This window comes from Thermobia domestica, chromosome 5, assembly GCF_964235325.1.
Source record: "Thermobia domestica chromosome 5, izTheDome1.hap1.1, whole genome shotgun sequence".
In the NCBI taxonomy this organism is placed as follows: Eukaryota; Metazoa; Arthropoda; class Insecta; order Zygentoma; family Lepismatidae; genus Thermobia; species Thermobia domestica.
In genome coordinates this window covers 247,352,598-247,369,303 of record NC_137458.1, presented here as the reverse complement: position 1 = coordinate 247,369,303, position 16,706 = coordinate 247,352,598, and the positions used below count along the sequence as shown (strand labels likewise).

The following is a 16,706-nucleotide window of genomic DNA, read 5'->3' as shown; positions in this document are numbered from 1 at the left end:
GTGAAAGATAATCAATTAATCAATCAACAGTATTTCAAATTTCAGCTGCATAAACAACCTATGACTTGTAGGACTAGTTCATTTTGTTAAAGCAGCTGTTTTAACGAAGTTTAGTATTAACGTGTCAGGTATTTCTATGAAATAAGAAAAAAACTATTTTGTAACTAAATGATAGCTCTATCCACGTAAATTATGCAAACATAAACAATGAAAATCGATATAAAAGTGACTCACATTATTTTAACAAAAATCGATTTAGATAATAGTTTGGACTGCAGCAAAAATAAGAAAAGTTAGAAAACTCCGATTAATTGTAACAACTCCATCAGGGGTTGAAATTGGAGGGGGGATACGCCATTAATCGGCCCATTAGGGTGTACAAGCTCGCTGGCATGGCTCTTGCGCTCAACTGGGCTCGGGTTTAATAATTGAACCCGAGACGTAATGAAACAAGTCAGTGCGAGCCCAACTCAGAGAAGTGAGCCCGAGTGCAAGTGAGCTCGAGCCCCAATGCAATACGTGAGTGCAAGCCCAATTGAGGGAACTGAGTCCGAGCACGAATGAGCGCAAGCGCAATTGACAGAAATGAGCCCGAGCGCGAGCGCAGTCGAGAGAAGAGAGCGTGAGCCCAAGTGAGCGAGAGCCCAGTTGAGACAAGTGACCGTAAGCCCGAGTGAGTGCTTGCCTAGTGGAGAGAAGTGAGCGCGAGCCCGAGTGAGCGCGAGCCCAGTTGGGAGAAATGATCGCGAGCGCTAGTGATCGCGAGTCCAGTTGAAAAAAGTGAGCGCGAGCCCAGATAAGATTAGTGAGTGTGAGCGCAAGTGAGCGCGAGCCCAGTTGGAAGAAGTGATCGCAAGTCCAGTTGAGACAGGTGAGCGCGAGCCCAGTTGGGAAAGGTGATCGCGAGTCCAGTTGAGCGCGAGCCCGAGTGAGTGCGAGCCCAATCCAGAGAGATGAGCACGAGCCCGAGTGAGTGCGAGCTCAGATAAGATTAGTGAGTGCGAGCGCGAGTGAGCGCGAGCCCGGGTGAGTGCAAGCCAAGTGGATAGAAGTGAGCGCGAGCCCGAGTGAGTGCGAGCCCAGATAAGATTAGTGAGTGCGAGCGCAAGTGAGCGCGAGCCCAGTTGGAAGAAGTGATCGCGAGTCCAATTGAGACAGGTGAGCGCGAGCCCGAGTGAGTGCGAGCCTAGTCCAGAGAGATGAGCGCGAGCCCAGTTGGGAGAAGTGATCGCGAGCCCGAGTGAGTGCGAACCCAGTTGAGACAGGTGAGCGCGAGCCCAGGGGAAAATGGCCATCTCTGATCCTGCCTTGTTCTGTACGTTGCTGGCTAGCAACAGCTGAACCCTCATTGGCTTAACGCGTGAGTGTGTAGCGGGTGAGAGCTTTAGTTCACATTTTTGCCACGGCTCAATACATTTCGGAAGCACTGTATATTTATGCTAGTCGTCCGTGCATTTAAGACATCTACACATAGCAGGCATGTTTTATACTTTTCTGTTGGCTATTTTTTCTCTGGTAATTTTTCTGCACAGGTGCGGCAAATTTTCAGCGATCACTTTGTAGATCGCGGCATGTTCTGCAATGGGGCATGACTACATCAAATACTTTATTATAATTAAATACTGAATTAAAAATTATTCTTCAGGATTGGATGAGTTATATAGAAGTAAGAAATTAAATAATGTTCAGACTTATTCAAGCATCTTTCATTAAAGAACAGAATTTTTTTCGAAGAGAAGATAGTGAATAAGTTCTGCTTTATTTCACTAGCATATATATACGTGACTTCCGTAAAGTAACCGACGAATTATGCTTGTTTTCACATAGTGAGCTAGAGTTTCTTCGTAGCTATATGTTTAGCATACGAACTTTGGCCCAGGAGACCCGGGTTCAATTCCCAATGAGAGCTCAAGTGGTTTGGCTCTTACGTTACGCTGTAGGTCAAGGTCTCGTATAGTCTCGCTGCTGAAAGGCAGATGAACTCAATACAAACCATAGTGAACTTCTTAAAATTATCGGCTTTGTGAAATATAAATTTTATTTTTATTATTAAAGATAAGCATATAACGGAAGATAAATAATGTATAATAATAAATAAATAACGACAATTAAAATATATAATAAGAACTTACGCACAGTAATTTACTGTAATGTAATGATTTGTAATTTACTGTAATGATGTCTCCTTTTTCTTTATTTTAAACATTAATTATCTAGTTTCAAGGGCGCCCATTATGAGGGCAAGGGGAGAAGCGCTCGCCTAGGTACCACCCCGGTATTTGCCTGGTGTGAATGAGGAAAAGCCAGGAAAACATCATTCAGGATGGCTGGACTGAAAAAAGCTTTTTACACTTTCTCGACCGCGTGCCTGCACCGGCAATCGAACCCGGGACCGCTCACACCGAGGGCGAGAGCGTTAGCGACTACACTACGTGAAGGCAATCATCGGTGGTCAAGTCCACAATATACTTATTATAAGGGGTACGTTAACCAGATTACACTTACAGGATCATTAGCACTTTCTGTGACCCCGGGAAGTGATGAGTACGTTACGTATATTATTAGCATAACATTTATTATAATCCTAATTAAGTAATTCTGCATGTAATGTGAACAATAATAAAAGTAGTATATCATCTTGCGATTGTACGATAACTATATTAAGTGATATGTTTTCTACGGGATATAATTGTCGCTTGTATTACAATAACTACAAAGTTCATATACTGACAAAATGTTACATTAGCTTTCGTAATTAATTTCCTATTATATTACTTCTACGCTAACTTACATCAACTAAGTAAGAGCGAGTCAGTGGGGGAGGGGAGGATGGAGGAAGAGTGAACTAAGTAGTTTAGAATTTCTAGTCAAATTAATTAATAGGGATAAGATGGTAGTTTTCTAATATCACAGCCTCCATCACCTCCTCTAATCTACATTCTTGCCAACAAGACTTTAATACGTAAGCTTACATCTTCGATATACCTAAGTTTGTCTTCAGAATGGTAGGTTCAACTGGCAGCAATTTGACATAAACCTAACAGCACGATGACCACACTACGACGGACAAGCAGGGCATTTCCTATCCCGTTTTATATTAGCTGTTGCGATGTAATAATTTCTCACCTTGGGAGTGATAGGAAATTGAGTCTATAGAAAATTCTAAATATTAGATGAAACTATGAAGCTTTATCTTACCTGTCCTTGGGATGATGACGCAAACCATGAATAGTCTGACGGAATATTTTCTCGGATCTATGGAAACTGCTGTTATTTACAATCTTCATAGTATTCTTCATTATAAGAATTGCTTTCTTATTTGTCAATATTCGATCCTTTTCGCAGCATAAACTGTCATTAGAAGCATTGTTATTGAAGAATCATATCAATGTCTCGGCAGTTAACGAAACCGCTTTAAAACCAAGCATGTTAGCCCGCATTCCTGGCTATCAACAACACCATGATTATCACGTTCACCTGGCCCGTATGCAAGCCGAAGTTGTAATAGGCTTTTCTCCAAAATATCCAGTTAGATCGTATAAGCTGTCATCTTTAGTACCTTTCCGGAATCTCTTTTACTCCATATATTTTCCGTACATAATCATCAATTTTAGTACGAACTAAATTCGATCAGGTCAACCTATCTCGCTATAATATTTCCGATACATGGCCAATTATTTTCAAAACATTATTATCATGGCGGACATTAATATCCATAGTCATAGCGATCGTGAAAAGCAGATTTTCAACAGCATTTAACTGACAATCTCTAACTCCATCTTTATGTTCTTCTTTCGCACTCCAGACCTATAAGACAGACAACATCTAATGCCATTACATCTCTAAATGTTATTGCTGACTACCAGCTAGCACTATAATAACCTACCCTCTAATTGCCGACGGCACTCCTCTCTTCTCTAACGCAGAAAAAACAAACACATTTGCTGCTCAGTTACAGGTCATTTTACATCAATAGCTGCTTCCAAATGTTGTGAACGGATACATATCTCTTGTCGTCCTGCCCTATAGCCTTCCACGAAGCATACCATTGATCTGGATTATCTTTTTACTTCACCCATCACTATCGATGAACATCACACTGCACTTAAACGGAAAACAAATACATCACCTGGGATCAATACGATATCTTTCCGACATATCAAAGAACCCCCACTATTACTCTTGCTACTCCTAGTAACAATATCACTTTTATATTTAAAACTAGTTTCTACACTTCAGATTGAAAAGTCTCCAAAATGTGCATGCTTCTAAAACCGAATAAATATGTACATTCAGTAACCTCTTACAGACCATCCAGTTAACCTCAGTATTCAGTAAGATACTGAAAAAAAAAATCTTGTTTGTCGACTCCATAAGTATCTTGACGCAACTTCTCTGCTATCTATCCATCAATAAGGCTTTTGCTCTGGATTTTCCATAAATGACCAGCTACTTTGTCTCAGCTTAATAATTACCAGCGGCGGCTGGTACTATATGTTGCATGGTTGTGCAACCGGATATTTTTTAATACTAAAACTATTTTTAAGTATTAAAGTAGTGTATCAGTAAAAAATAAACCTCTGCTCTTGAGCGCAAAACAGTATTGATGCATTTCTGAAAAAAGTCAATTAAAAAACGGAAAGAAAGAGAGAGATTTACCTTTCCAGTGGCAGCGAACGTTGCCACTGGAAGCAGTAACATTGAGCATATGGCAGCGAGCTCCTATCTCTTAACATGGGGAAGTGGATTTATTCTTGCATCGCTCCTATCTTCCCCTATTGGTCTCATGCGGTTGCCTTTCTTACCGCAACTGGTCAGCTTCTGTAATAGTTACGAATTCCTCCGCTTACCAGCGCTGGACTCAATTGATAGGGTGAGCGAGATACAGACGCTTGGAAGAAAGAAGTTATTCACAAAACAAACTCGCAAAGAACAAATATAAGTCTGGTGGTAGCAGGGACGGATCCAGGCTGAAAGTTTGGGGGGCGGTCGTTCGAAGTCAATAGATTTTATTTAACATTTATAATACAAAGGTGAAAATTCTTGGGATAAGGTTTATTTTTTTAAAAATCCTATTCTGGGGGGTCGATTGAGTCTCGAAGAAGAAAATGTCTTACTACTGGTCTAATTCCTAGCTCTGTGTCTTTCGTGCACATGATTCTGTGTTCGATTTCCGGCGGAGAGCATAAATTAATATCAAATCATTCACTTCCAATACTCATCTGTCTTCTTTAGCCTAATTTGCTGGAATGTTAAACTACTTTATTATTATTTTTTTTTTTCCATTTTCGAAGGAAAACATCTTAGATTTCATGCTTGTTTACAGACAAAAATACGTGGTTTCTGAAAATGGACTTTTTGTACCGTATATTTATACAAAGAAATGCTAACAAAATGCATATTGTCGGAGGAGAGAGGTGTTTCTGGACCCTAAAGAAAATAAAGCGAAAAATATTTGCGGTAGCGATGCTTTCTATTCAGAGAAACTTGGCGAGCAGCATTTCAGATTTCAATAAAGTAATAGAAAAATGTGAAGCCCAAAAGATGGAAGAAAGACCTTCCATTCTAAAATAATGCATAGTTTATATAATTAAATACTTTTGTTTAACTGCGTGCATACAATTTTCTTGCTTTTTTTCTTCTTTTCGGATTAACGCCATCATCCATGGTTTACAGCACATACTATATATTTGATTTATCTCGTGTTCAATAACATGAGTGTAGAGGTTTTGTATGTAAATAGTGTATAAACGTACATTGATAGTGGTTGTTTGAAAAAAAGGAAATAGCTTATATATTAAATCAATATTAGAGAAATAATTTAATCAATAACATACAAATAGAGCTTAAAAGACTTTCCTCTTCATATTTCCTGAATATTTTTTGGATAAGACTCAAGAATGCTGGGGGAGGGGAACACTTGCGCGTACCTACATACCTTTATATTGCAACATTGCAACCGGTGCTTGTACAGACTACGAGCCGCTACTGATAATTACTAATCAATATAACAAAGCGCTCCCATCCTGTCTCATCTCATGGATTTAGAAAAGGCGTTTGATAAGGTTTGGCATTATAGCCTCACTAAAAAAAACTGCAGTCGTTCAAACTTCCCCTGTGTTGTTTCCTGTTCTATTCTTTCATTTCAAATACCATTGCTTATATTACAGTTTGTACGCCACTCTCCTAGACTATTTCCACTCTTACTGGAGTATCACAGGAATCAGGCTCTCAGCCCTTTATTATACGAGTAAATTCTTTATGCTTCCAACATCCCTTCTGTGCCATTCAATGTCTTTAGTTTTCAATATGCTGATGACACAGCTTTTCTTGTTCTCGGCAAAACTGTGTATTAACTTAACATTACTCTACAAGAAACAGTCGATAATGTTGTCATGTGGTGCAAGAAATGACAGTTAATGGATCAACTCATTGAAAAGGCAAGCTCTAGTATTCCTACCGCTTAAGCGACGTTCCAAAGTCGATAGAAACTCAACTCGCTTACAACTAACTGTTGATGGGTACCATGTACGCCCTTCCACTACTGTTATCTACCTAGGCGTGATCTTCAATTCGAAGCTCAACCGAAATGCCCACCTCAAAAAGCTAATGGATAAGGCTAATAGATTAAATCTTTTGCAACATCTTACAGAAACAACTTGGGGACCCTAAAAGCCGTTGGTTTGCTTCATACTTATAAGCCGTTTCTCTGTTCCATTCTTAGGCCGTGTCCAAAAGATACAAGTGCACATTTGAAGTGCGCTTATTTCCGGAAGTGACGTCACCTAGTGTGCGTCAAAAGGTCCAAGTTCACAAGTGTGCGAGTGCATAGTGCGTAGTGTGCGAGGATGTACACTATGTTAGTATACTTGTGTGCTTAATATGGCGATTTGTCGTAGAATGACCTAATAAAATTTTAAAAGGCATATTCTTAATATTTTTGTTTAAGTAAATATATTTGTGGACTGATTTTATAATAATTTACTTGATAAACATACAAGTTAGTGATTTTACAAGTCGAATATAAAAATATTACGCAAATAACAAATGTATTTACGCTATGTTCTTTGAGTATGCAATAAAATTTAAAATAGTATAGGGAAAACAAACAAATAGTTTCTTTAATAATGCTATAAAGACATTTGTGCTTAAATATTACATGGTTTATGTAGCTTAATTGAAATAATTGCACTACCGGTAATGCGGCTATTTCACGTAAATGACAAATTTTAATGGTGTATGAATTAAAATATTAAGTTCTAGCATAGTACACATAGATTATTCATTTCTCTATAGCTACAGCTAGAGCCACAGCCGCAAATGTTAATTCATAGACACATAAGCCTAATTTTATAGTTTTGATTCTAAACGAATTCCTTTCAACGCTACCATATTTCCTTGCACTTGAGAGAGACTGTAATATACCAATTACCGTACATTGTGTATTTTTGACAGGTACCGAAAAGTGAAATACAGATCAAAAATTCCTTTCTCCACATTTATCAAAGATTTCACAAATTACTCCTGGTAAGTCTTTACTATGGCCATTTCATTTATTATTTTTTTTATTCTTCGATTCAGCGATTTGATCTCTCGGTTCCGGTTTTAAGAACTTGCCTCTTCACCCATATACTGTATATAAGGTAGTAGCTAGGTTGGTTCCTTTTTGCACCAAAGTATAATATTTAATTCACATAATATTGCCGAGCGAGTGTTAGCGAGTGAAGGCTGGTTGGAACCCCGCAGAGCACTTTCTTTTCCGTCTTCGTTACGAATCGGTTCATTGAACGATTCATTGAAAGAAATGTCCAAAGTAAAGACTTGACTTCATCTTAATTCATATAATCCCATTACTGTACCCAGTATTAAACGATTATGAACAAATAATTTCTTCCGTATAGTTGAACAATGAGAGCCATTACATTACATACTGTATTTTTTCATAAAACCGTCTCTTAATTTTCATAAAATTCTTATTATATTTTTAGTAGTTTATTTTACGTTTATATTTGGACGAGGGGATTTGTTTCGTTACTGAATAACCATTTTCGCAGTGGGAAGCATGTAGGAGAGAGTATATTTCAAGAGAGATGTAGGGCGCCGAAAGCGTAGTAAAATGCACGTAAATGTTGAAGTGTATACAATATACAGAACTCCATTCAAGCGGGCTTATAAGATAGTAAACTCACTTTTTTTTTGTTATTTTTACCATACTACTTTAATTAGGGTTATCCGCCTTGAGTATGCATTATCCTTATAAATTGGTATTTCATAGCGACATAATAGCTTTTTCCTGTAATTTTGGTCCTCATGTTGTTCAACTTTACCATTTCTTTCCTTGTCATCCTTCTATGTGTTAAATTTTCCTGTAGATTAAGAATACGGAGACACTATTTCGATGATTTCCAGGTAAAATCAATAAATTCACAGTGAAAGAATATCATGTAAGGAATTTCAATATTAGCGCAATGTGGTAGAAACAGTTCAATCAGTATGCCTGAACTGAAAGAATACAGTAGAACTACAACAATTATACTGTCATTGTTGTGTAATCTACCGTACAGGAAGCAATTATACCGTACTCAGTATCAACCCTCTCCCAAAGTAGTTTTGTGCCACATTATTGTAAATACCGCTCCCCTCGGTGTCCTAACGCTCTTGTACGTTGCCTACTTTCAGTTGCAATAAAATTCCTAAACTAATTCGCAAAAGTGTCTTCAGCGCCCTAATCACCAGTGCTACTCTTCTTTCGGGAGATTATTAAATATTCCCTCCGCAAGCATGCCTAATAAAGTAGAATATCGCCAATAGTTTAGTGTTTTTTATGCTGTTACGAGTTTATTGTGCACATAAGACAACGCACACACATATTATATATGTATTGCATTTATGCTCCGCTCTTGTTAATCTGCGCGTGAAATACCCAAAATGACAAATATTTGCAGGCACGGCAAAGCTGAAGCTGTTGGCATACATGAAAAAAACTCTTAAGTCATTTTATGGTTACCCCATATAGTCAATCTGTACGGTTTATTTATCTTTAATATAACTGGAAAGTCATTCATCTAAACAAAAAAAAAGGCATGCTAATTTTTTCTAGTACGCGAAATTCTCCCTTCTTTTGTTATCAATGTTCCAAATTCCACCACAACGAGGCGCTGTAACCAAGTGCTGATCAAAAGCTAATTTTACGAAGTGTACACTATTTAGTGTGCACTCCATTTGTAGACTTCGAGTGTGCATCCTCGAAGTGTGCACTATGCACTTTTGGACACGGCCTTACTTTCGGACATACCGCTTAGCGCGATGCTTCTGTTGCTTACTATGAAAAACTCAAGATACTGGAACAACATACTATGCGACTTGCATATCCCCTTAAACTTCCATATTCTAGGATCCCATTTGAATACATAGACTTGCTAAAGATCACCGATCATGTCGCAAAACTTCGTCTTAGGCCGCGCCTTCATTGCTTCAGAATGCATTTGCGAATGCGAGCTGCGAATTCATGTGCCTCTACTAGATCCAAAGTTTTGCGAATGAACCAAGTTGCAATGTCTCTTTCAAAGTTTCAATATGAAATATTTTTGCTTGAAAATTGAGTTGAGTCGAGTTGATTTTGAGTTTAACGTCCCGTTCACCAGCGAGGCTATATGAGTCGTGGACCTACTGATTAACGTGGAATCCGAACCACATGAGCTCCCGCCGGGAATCAAACCCGGGTCTCCCACGCCAAAGGCGCGTACGCTAACCGCTTAGCCAGAAAGGAGCTCTGTTTGAAAATTCGTACCTTAAAGTCTTGAGAGCACGAAGAAGACGAATGTGAATAAATGACATATTTTTATCAAGAAATGAGGAGGGAGAATCTAACTTATTGCCTCAGCTAGAATAAAAAGTTGCGGTTCGTGTATTAACTAAATCTTCATATTTTAAAGAAAAAACAAAGAAAAATATACATACCTTTCACTCCAAGTTCTTTGCTTACATCTGCCCATAATTTGTTCACGACGTGTCGTTTGTGGTAATCTGGATGAGCTTTGTTCCTCAATGGAACTTCCTCAAAGACATAATTTATTAAAGAATCAAAATCTATTTCCATCTTTATTTTTTATTATTTTTTTTATCTCCGCACCTCGCAACGACGTCTGCTTTTACGCAAAACAAACTTTCTTCTCTCACGTAGCGCTCAATTTCCCTGAAGACGACTTTCCATTTGCACGAATAACCCCAGCAGCTTGGGATCGTTCGCATTCGCATCTTTTCGTCGGTTTTTGCAATTCGCAACTAGTCGCAGCACTCCAACTTATACGTACTGGCAAATTCGCATTCGGTTCCAATGAAAGCGCAGCGTGAAGTACATAATCCCTCACATCCAAAGAAGTCATCCGCTAGATATTCTACACACCGATGGAGCATATCGATACAAACTTGTTAATACATATCGATTTGTTAATACTTAATTTCAGCTGTTTTATTCCATTTAATAGTTCAGGCATTTATTTTCAAGTCTACAAAACTTATTTTACTCGTTCTCAAATGAACTAATTAAGATGATAACCAAGAAAATTAAGATTTTCCGAAAGGTGTGTAAAATGGACAAGAGACGTTTTGGAAATGGGCAAAACATATGTGAAATACGCGCATCTACCTGCGGCTGAAAGGGAAATATATGACATATCTGTTATTGATAGCCATATTCCTAATCTTTTTCCATATTAGCACAGAGATTAACAAGAGCTTCCCCATGTGTTCATTAATCCCAAGCCGCCCCGGGATAGAAGATTCAGCCCTGCATCTGTCTCGCTAATCAAAATCTGTTTGTGACATGTTAGCACTTCACCTCATTCATTGTGATCATCATTGTTTTTAATTTTGTTACATATATTATGTATTGTCTTTTCTATCAACCCTTAGCATCTCAAACATATATCTGCACTTATTTCTTATATTATTCTCCAGAAGCAATATATGGCTTTATTGCATTTTTACTAATCCACATGTTTATAATTTCTGCATTTAGCCCAACTTACAGTATCTTGTAACAATATAAATACTTTAAACTCCATGCCGAAGAGAGGACGTAACTCTCTAATGACTGGGAGTAGATTTCTTTCCAGGACCAAGTGGCGAGGTTTGAGGCTAGACAAGGTAGACAACGTCTATCTGTTAGAATTTTAGTACATTAAATTTAGATCCTTCCTAACTTAATATTTCTTATAATTTTTCTTTTTCTTTCTTTCTTTTTTTTTTTCAAGTTGAAAGTAGATCCTTAATTTGACCATGCTTCCATGTTGGTAGACAGATCTTCCGGCGTCTAGCGAAACCTTGAACATTTTCCCTGTGTTGGATCCGTATCCTTTGCATCAACCTATGGGTAGGCAGTCTAGTATATTTTAAGCTAGATTTGTAGGTGCAGGGACACACTACTTTCTTGTTGTTTATTTTAAATCACCTTTCGAGTTCCTTTTTAAAATAAAATGTTAAATTGTTATAACGGACCGTTGAAAAATGATTTCTTTCTACTCATTTTCTCGTTTTTTGTCTAATATCCGCAAAAAGAAACCTAGTGGAAAGTTCAGATGTTGCATTGGCAACTCTACCAATACTGTGTATTTCGCAAGAGTCACAAGTAGAAGTGAGGTAATTATGGCGTTTTTCTTCTCTCTCTCTCTCTCTCTCTCTCTCTCTCTGAATGAGTGTTTACATTACACCATAATGAAATCGCTAACGTAAATACTTCAAAAATTTCTGTGAAGTTTAGCGTCCCTTTTTAGCAACAAAGCTATGTAAGACGTGGAACTACAGATTAAGGTGGAATTGGAACCGTCGTAATGTGTTGAAATGTTTAACGCTCACCGAATGGAAATCGAACTCGGAACTATGTGTATCAATGTTCCACACACTAACCACTATACCAGGCGGAAGAGCTGCTTTGGTTAACAGATCATTTAAAGAAACTATTCTCACTATTGTATGCAAGTCACTGAATGGATTTTAATGGCTTATGATAAAATATTTTTCAGCGAACTTTAATGCTTGCGAACAAGATTCTTTTCCCCTTAATTGCTTCTACATCAAAACAACCTGAACTACGATTGGAAAACAACCTTATTTTGTTTTACGCCGCTTTCTTGTTGCAGAAACTTATCGCTTTCGTAAGGCTTCTCAGAAAGTACGAATTGAATTTTACAATCCTACCCATCTACCGACAAGGACATTACAGGATAAGTTGAGGGACAACGGGATTCACTAATACACTGAATATATACGTAGATGGAGGACAGTGGCGCATGTAGGTATTTTGCGGTCTAGGCAACTTACAGTCGAAGACCTTTCGCCCGTCACTACACCCCCTGATACTCTATCCACTAATAAGATTGTTCCAAATGTTGATTTTTACTTTTGCGACCCATCTGAGCTCTGCGGCCCTAGACAGTTTGCCTAGTCGGAAATCCCACACTGATAGATGGAATACTTCTATTCATGCTGCATGTTCTGGTGCCCTGTAGATAAGCTACTTTCAGAACTGTAGTGAGGTCGATTAGTAAACTTCGTAATTTTATTGATTGACGCACTTGATGTTTTAAAAATTTAAGAGTAGTGCTTGCAGAAGTCCGGGCATTTGCCCGGATCGCCCTTTGTAAAGGCCGTGGCTGATGATCCGTGATCATTCATATCTTTGTTTTCAATCCTGTTATATATATATATATATATATATATATATATATATATATATATATATATATATATATATATATAAGGGACATCATTCTCCCATATCGTCTGTAGGAACGATCATAAGAGATTTATAAAATTTACCCTACCTTTAAAAAAAGTACCGGCTAGTTACTAGTACTAACAAAGGATTTCGAAAACGCTATGAACTACGAAACACACCAAAAAATTCGACATACTTTAATATCTTCATTATGATATATTAAACTAGGATAAACTATTAATTCAAAGGTGAAACTGTACATCAAAATGACTCCTCAAAAGCCAAATTTTTGTTTCGTTGGTGTCGATTCTTCTGTTGAAGTTAATGTGAATATGTAGACGTGAATATGTACAATTTGCAAAAGTTTTTGTTACTTGTTTAGTTCTATATTAAGACCAGTGGCGTATTTTGTGGACTACCGGGCCTACCGTCGATAGCCCTGGAATATTACAAAATGAAGCAAATATAAGGTAACCGCAGGTATATACGCCAGTGCAGCTAAATACGCCAAGTGTTCAGTGCTAGGACGTTTCTGACGAGATCCACTAAAATGCACCTCAAATATGTGCCACGGTCTTGGACAAGTCCAATTTGACAAAAAAAAAAATCCGGGAGACAGCACTGAGACCGCCACGTCGTGCAATGTTGTTTGCTTCTGGATGTTTCCGTGGAAGGACGTTATTATTTCCATAGAGGTAAGAATCCGTTATAGTACCGTGCTAACTCAGAACATTGCCGACTGTTTACAGCAATGTATAGGTACCTTATTTCTTGTCCACCTAGGAACACTTTGTTTTGTAAGTTTAATTTCAATATTTGTGATTCCATGGCTACTAAATCAATACCATGGTGCACCAAAAATACGCCAGGGCTTGTGCCGGACTGACTGCAGAAGACAAAGATGTTTTTATTTTTCCCACATGTCCCATGTAATATCGATGTAGTTTCTTTTTTTAAGTCACAGTACAGTGACACTGTTTATCTTTATGGTCTAAAGCTTTTTAGTTTGGAATTTCATTTCATCTTTGGAGATTATCGTTTTTACATTTTATCTTGTTATCTTCATCTTGCACTTTGGTTATTCTATTTTTTGTTTCAGCCATCTTGTGTAGTAACATTTGAGTTCGTATAATACAGACTGTGTGACCAGTTGCAAAATTTATTACAGATTTCTAGTAGTATTCTAGACTTGGCGTAATTATCTGCACGTGTTGGTAAATACTCCACTTTGTTACACTTTTTTCTTTTACCTAGGGTACAAAATAGAAGGGAGTCGCATTATAGCCACATTCATTTCTACACGCGGAAAAGGCTACTCAGGCTCGCACATGTCTTCCTTATTGTGTTCCATGAAAATTAAGACCATAGAAAATTCAACACCCTTGGCATGGCGTGTTTACCTGCACTTACCTTAGTATAAACTAACTTATATTGATAATATTATACTTTAGTATCTTCTATCAATGTTAAAAGTTCCTGCTAAATGTATGAATTTAGAAACAATTACTAACTTCTTTCACGCACTCTGTCTCACTTCCTTAAGAGATTTTCAATCTGGCAATGTTCCTGCGAAATGTATGAATTTAGAAACATCCACTAGCTTCTTTCACGCACTCTGTCTCACTTCCTTAAGAGATTTTAAATCTGGCAGGAAACCTCCTCGTTACTCAACTTCAAGAAGAATAGTGTAGTTATCAGCGCATTTACCCTCCCTCCACACCCGCTCGCAGTGTACGAACGGGTAGCAGTAACACCAGTTACCTCTAGAGTAATCTGTTTCTTGGGCGTGAACCAAATTAGAGAGAAGTTATACAGGAATAACAGCGCATTTTGGGAGTCTTTAGGAATTGTCTCGGACATCTTGAGCCTCTTTCCGTATCGGTTTGCGTCAACGCAATGCATATTTTGTGTTTTACAGTATTTTGCGATAGTCGGCATAATTATAATTACTTATTTCATTATTTACGTTACGTTGCGAAGACTCTTACAGACTGAGGCTCCTTTGTTGCTAATCGTCTATTTCAGCGTTCTTTATAACTCACACGCAGTGGCGTACCTATGGGTTGTCGAACGGGTCCTGATCCCACAAAACATCCTAACTCAATATATTTGTACACTTTCTCAAAAAAAATATACTTGTTTAACAGGAAAATAATTGATGTAGTATAAAAATTTGATTTTACACTTCATTTGTACTCTTTCTCTCATAAGAGGCTAATGTGGCTCAGTGGTTGAGTGTTCAGTTCTGGTGCATGGGGCCCCTGGTTCGATCCCGCTCACGCCAAGTGAACTTTGTGATGGACAAACACCATCTGTGTAGGTTTTCTCGGGTTTCACCCGTTTCCTCCTACTTTCTTCATTCCACCATTTCATTCATTTCTCATCACCGTCTCATTTAGCCTAACCGGCATAAACGTGGGACGTACAACTGAAAAATTTAATTTATTTTCTTCATTATTATTATTATTATTATTATTATTATTATTATTATTATTATTATTATTATTATTATTATTATTATTATTATTATTTGCTTCTTTCTTTGTTCGATAGAAGTGTTCTTTGCAGCACCGAGGCTACATGAGACATGATCTGACAGGCTAAGATAGAATCTAAACAATCATAATGTGTTCAACACTCTCCCACCGAAAATTGTCCCGAGACCACGTCCTTCAAAGGCGCACGCTGTAGCGATTAAACCAGCAGGAAGCATATAGGCGTTACTAAAGAGGAACGAGGCCCAACTAGCAATTAGGCCCCCTCACTACTCCAAAGGGTGAGGGAGCACCTTCGTGGCTAAGCAGTTAGCGTACGCGCCTTTGGCGTGGGAGACCTGGGTTCAATTCCCGGAGGGAGCTCACGTAGTTCGGATTCCACGTTAATCAGTAGGTTCCGTCTCATATAGCCTGGCTGCTGAAAGGGACGTTAAACTCAAAATCAAGTCAACTCCAAAGAGGGAGAGCTATTGTATTAATGTACAATTGTTATAAAGGTTAGTATAAGCCCAAGCCATCAAACCAGTATACGCCACTGATTAAAACTAGCACGCAACAAACTACTACAATCAACTGTAAAACACCCTTTTACCAAACAGAAAAAAAAAAGATTTGCCGACATCTGGGGTATCATTCCGCATGAATTAGCTTCAACGCAATACAAAACGTGCGTTTTAGTTTTCGTTAGTCGCCATAGCATTTACATTTCTTATTCCACCTTTTGTGTTTCTGTCCGTCAAAATTTACGAAGACTTACGGAATAAGCCCTTATATTTGCTATAGAAAAAAATTGAATTAATGTATTGTTCCAGATTTTGCCTATGTAACGAAATAATTTGCTTTTATGGTCAATTGAAGCATTAGAAAACGTTCCTAGAGATGAGCTTGCAGCGCTTTCATATTAGTAACGGATCTGTAAATAGTAACTTTTATTTATATAAAATTATTTGGATTGTGAGCAGGAACGGCGCCAAATTAAAGATAGTGGGGGCTAAGTTCTGTGGCTTCAATTTTCATGGGGGTGACTACCAAAACAGATATTATTAATTGCCTATACGAATATTCAAATAAAGAGGTAATTTGATCAAGTCGGTGCTGAGATTCTAATTTGAATAAACCAGTAATTCAAAGTGTAACATTTAAGATAGGAGGTCATTCAATGACAATATTTGATATAGTTCATTTATTTTCTCTTAATGGAACTGAAGATACTACCAAAATATAAATGAATGAAATATTTACAATTGAATGTGGTCCATTGCTGAATATTTTTTGAATAAATTGGATTTTAAAATATAAAAATGTGTAAAAACTTTGAGGGAGAACTGTAACTTATCCGTATGTTCTGAACTCTGACTAAACCAATAATGGGCAGAGAGCATAGGCGTGCAGCTGCACTTACATTAACTTTGTAGTACGCCCCCCCCCCGTTGGCGCGAATGACTCATTGTGACGTCATAGGTCAAAGGTCAATGACCTTGGCCCGGGGTCAA

At 37.9% G+C, this 16,706-nt stretch overlaps 1 protein-coding gene across 1 annotated transcript in view; it reads left to right on the top strand.

The window, feature by feature from the left end:
• LOC145686528 (TNF receptor-associated factor 4-like) overlaps positions 1 to 16,706 on the top strand; it is a 576,903-nt gene that overhangs the window by 169,435 nt on the left and 390,762 nt on the right. The gene's annotated exons all lie outside the window — the stretch shown is intronic.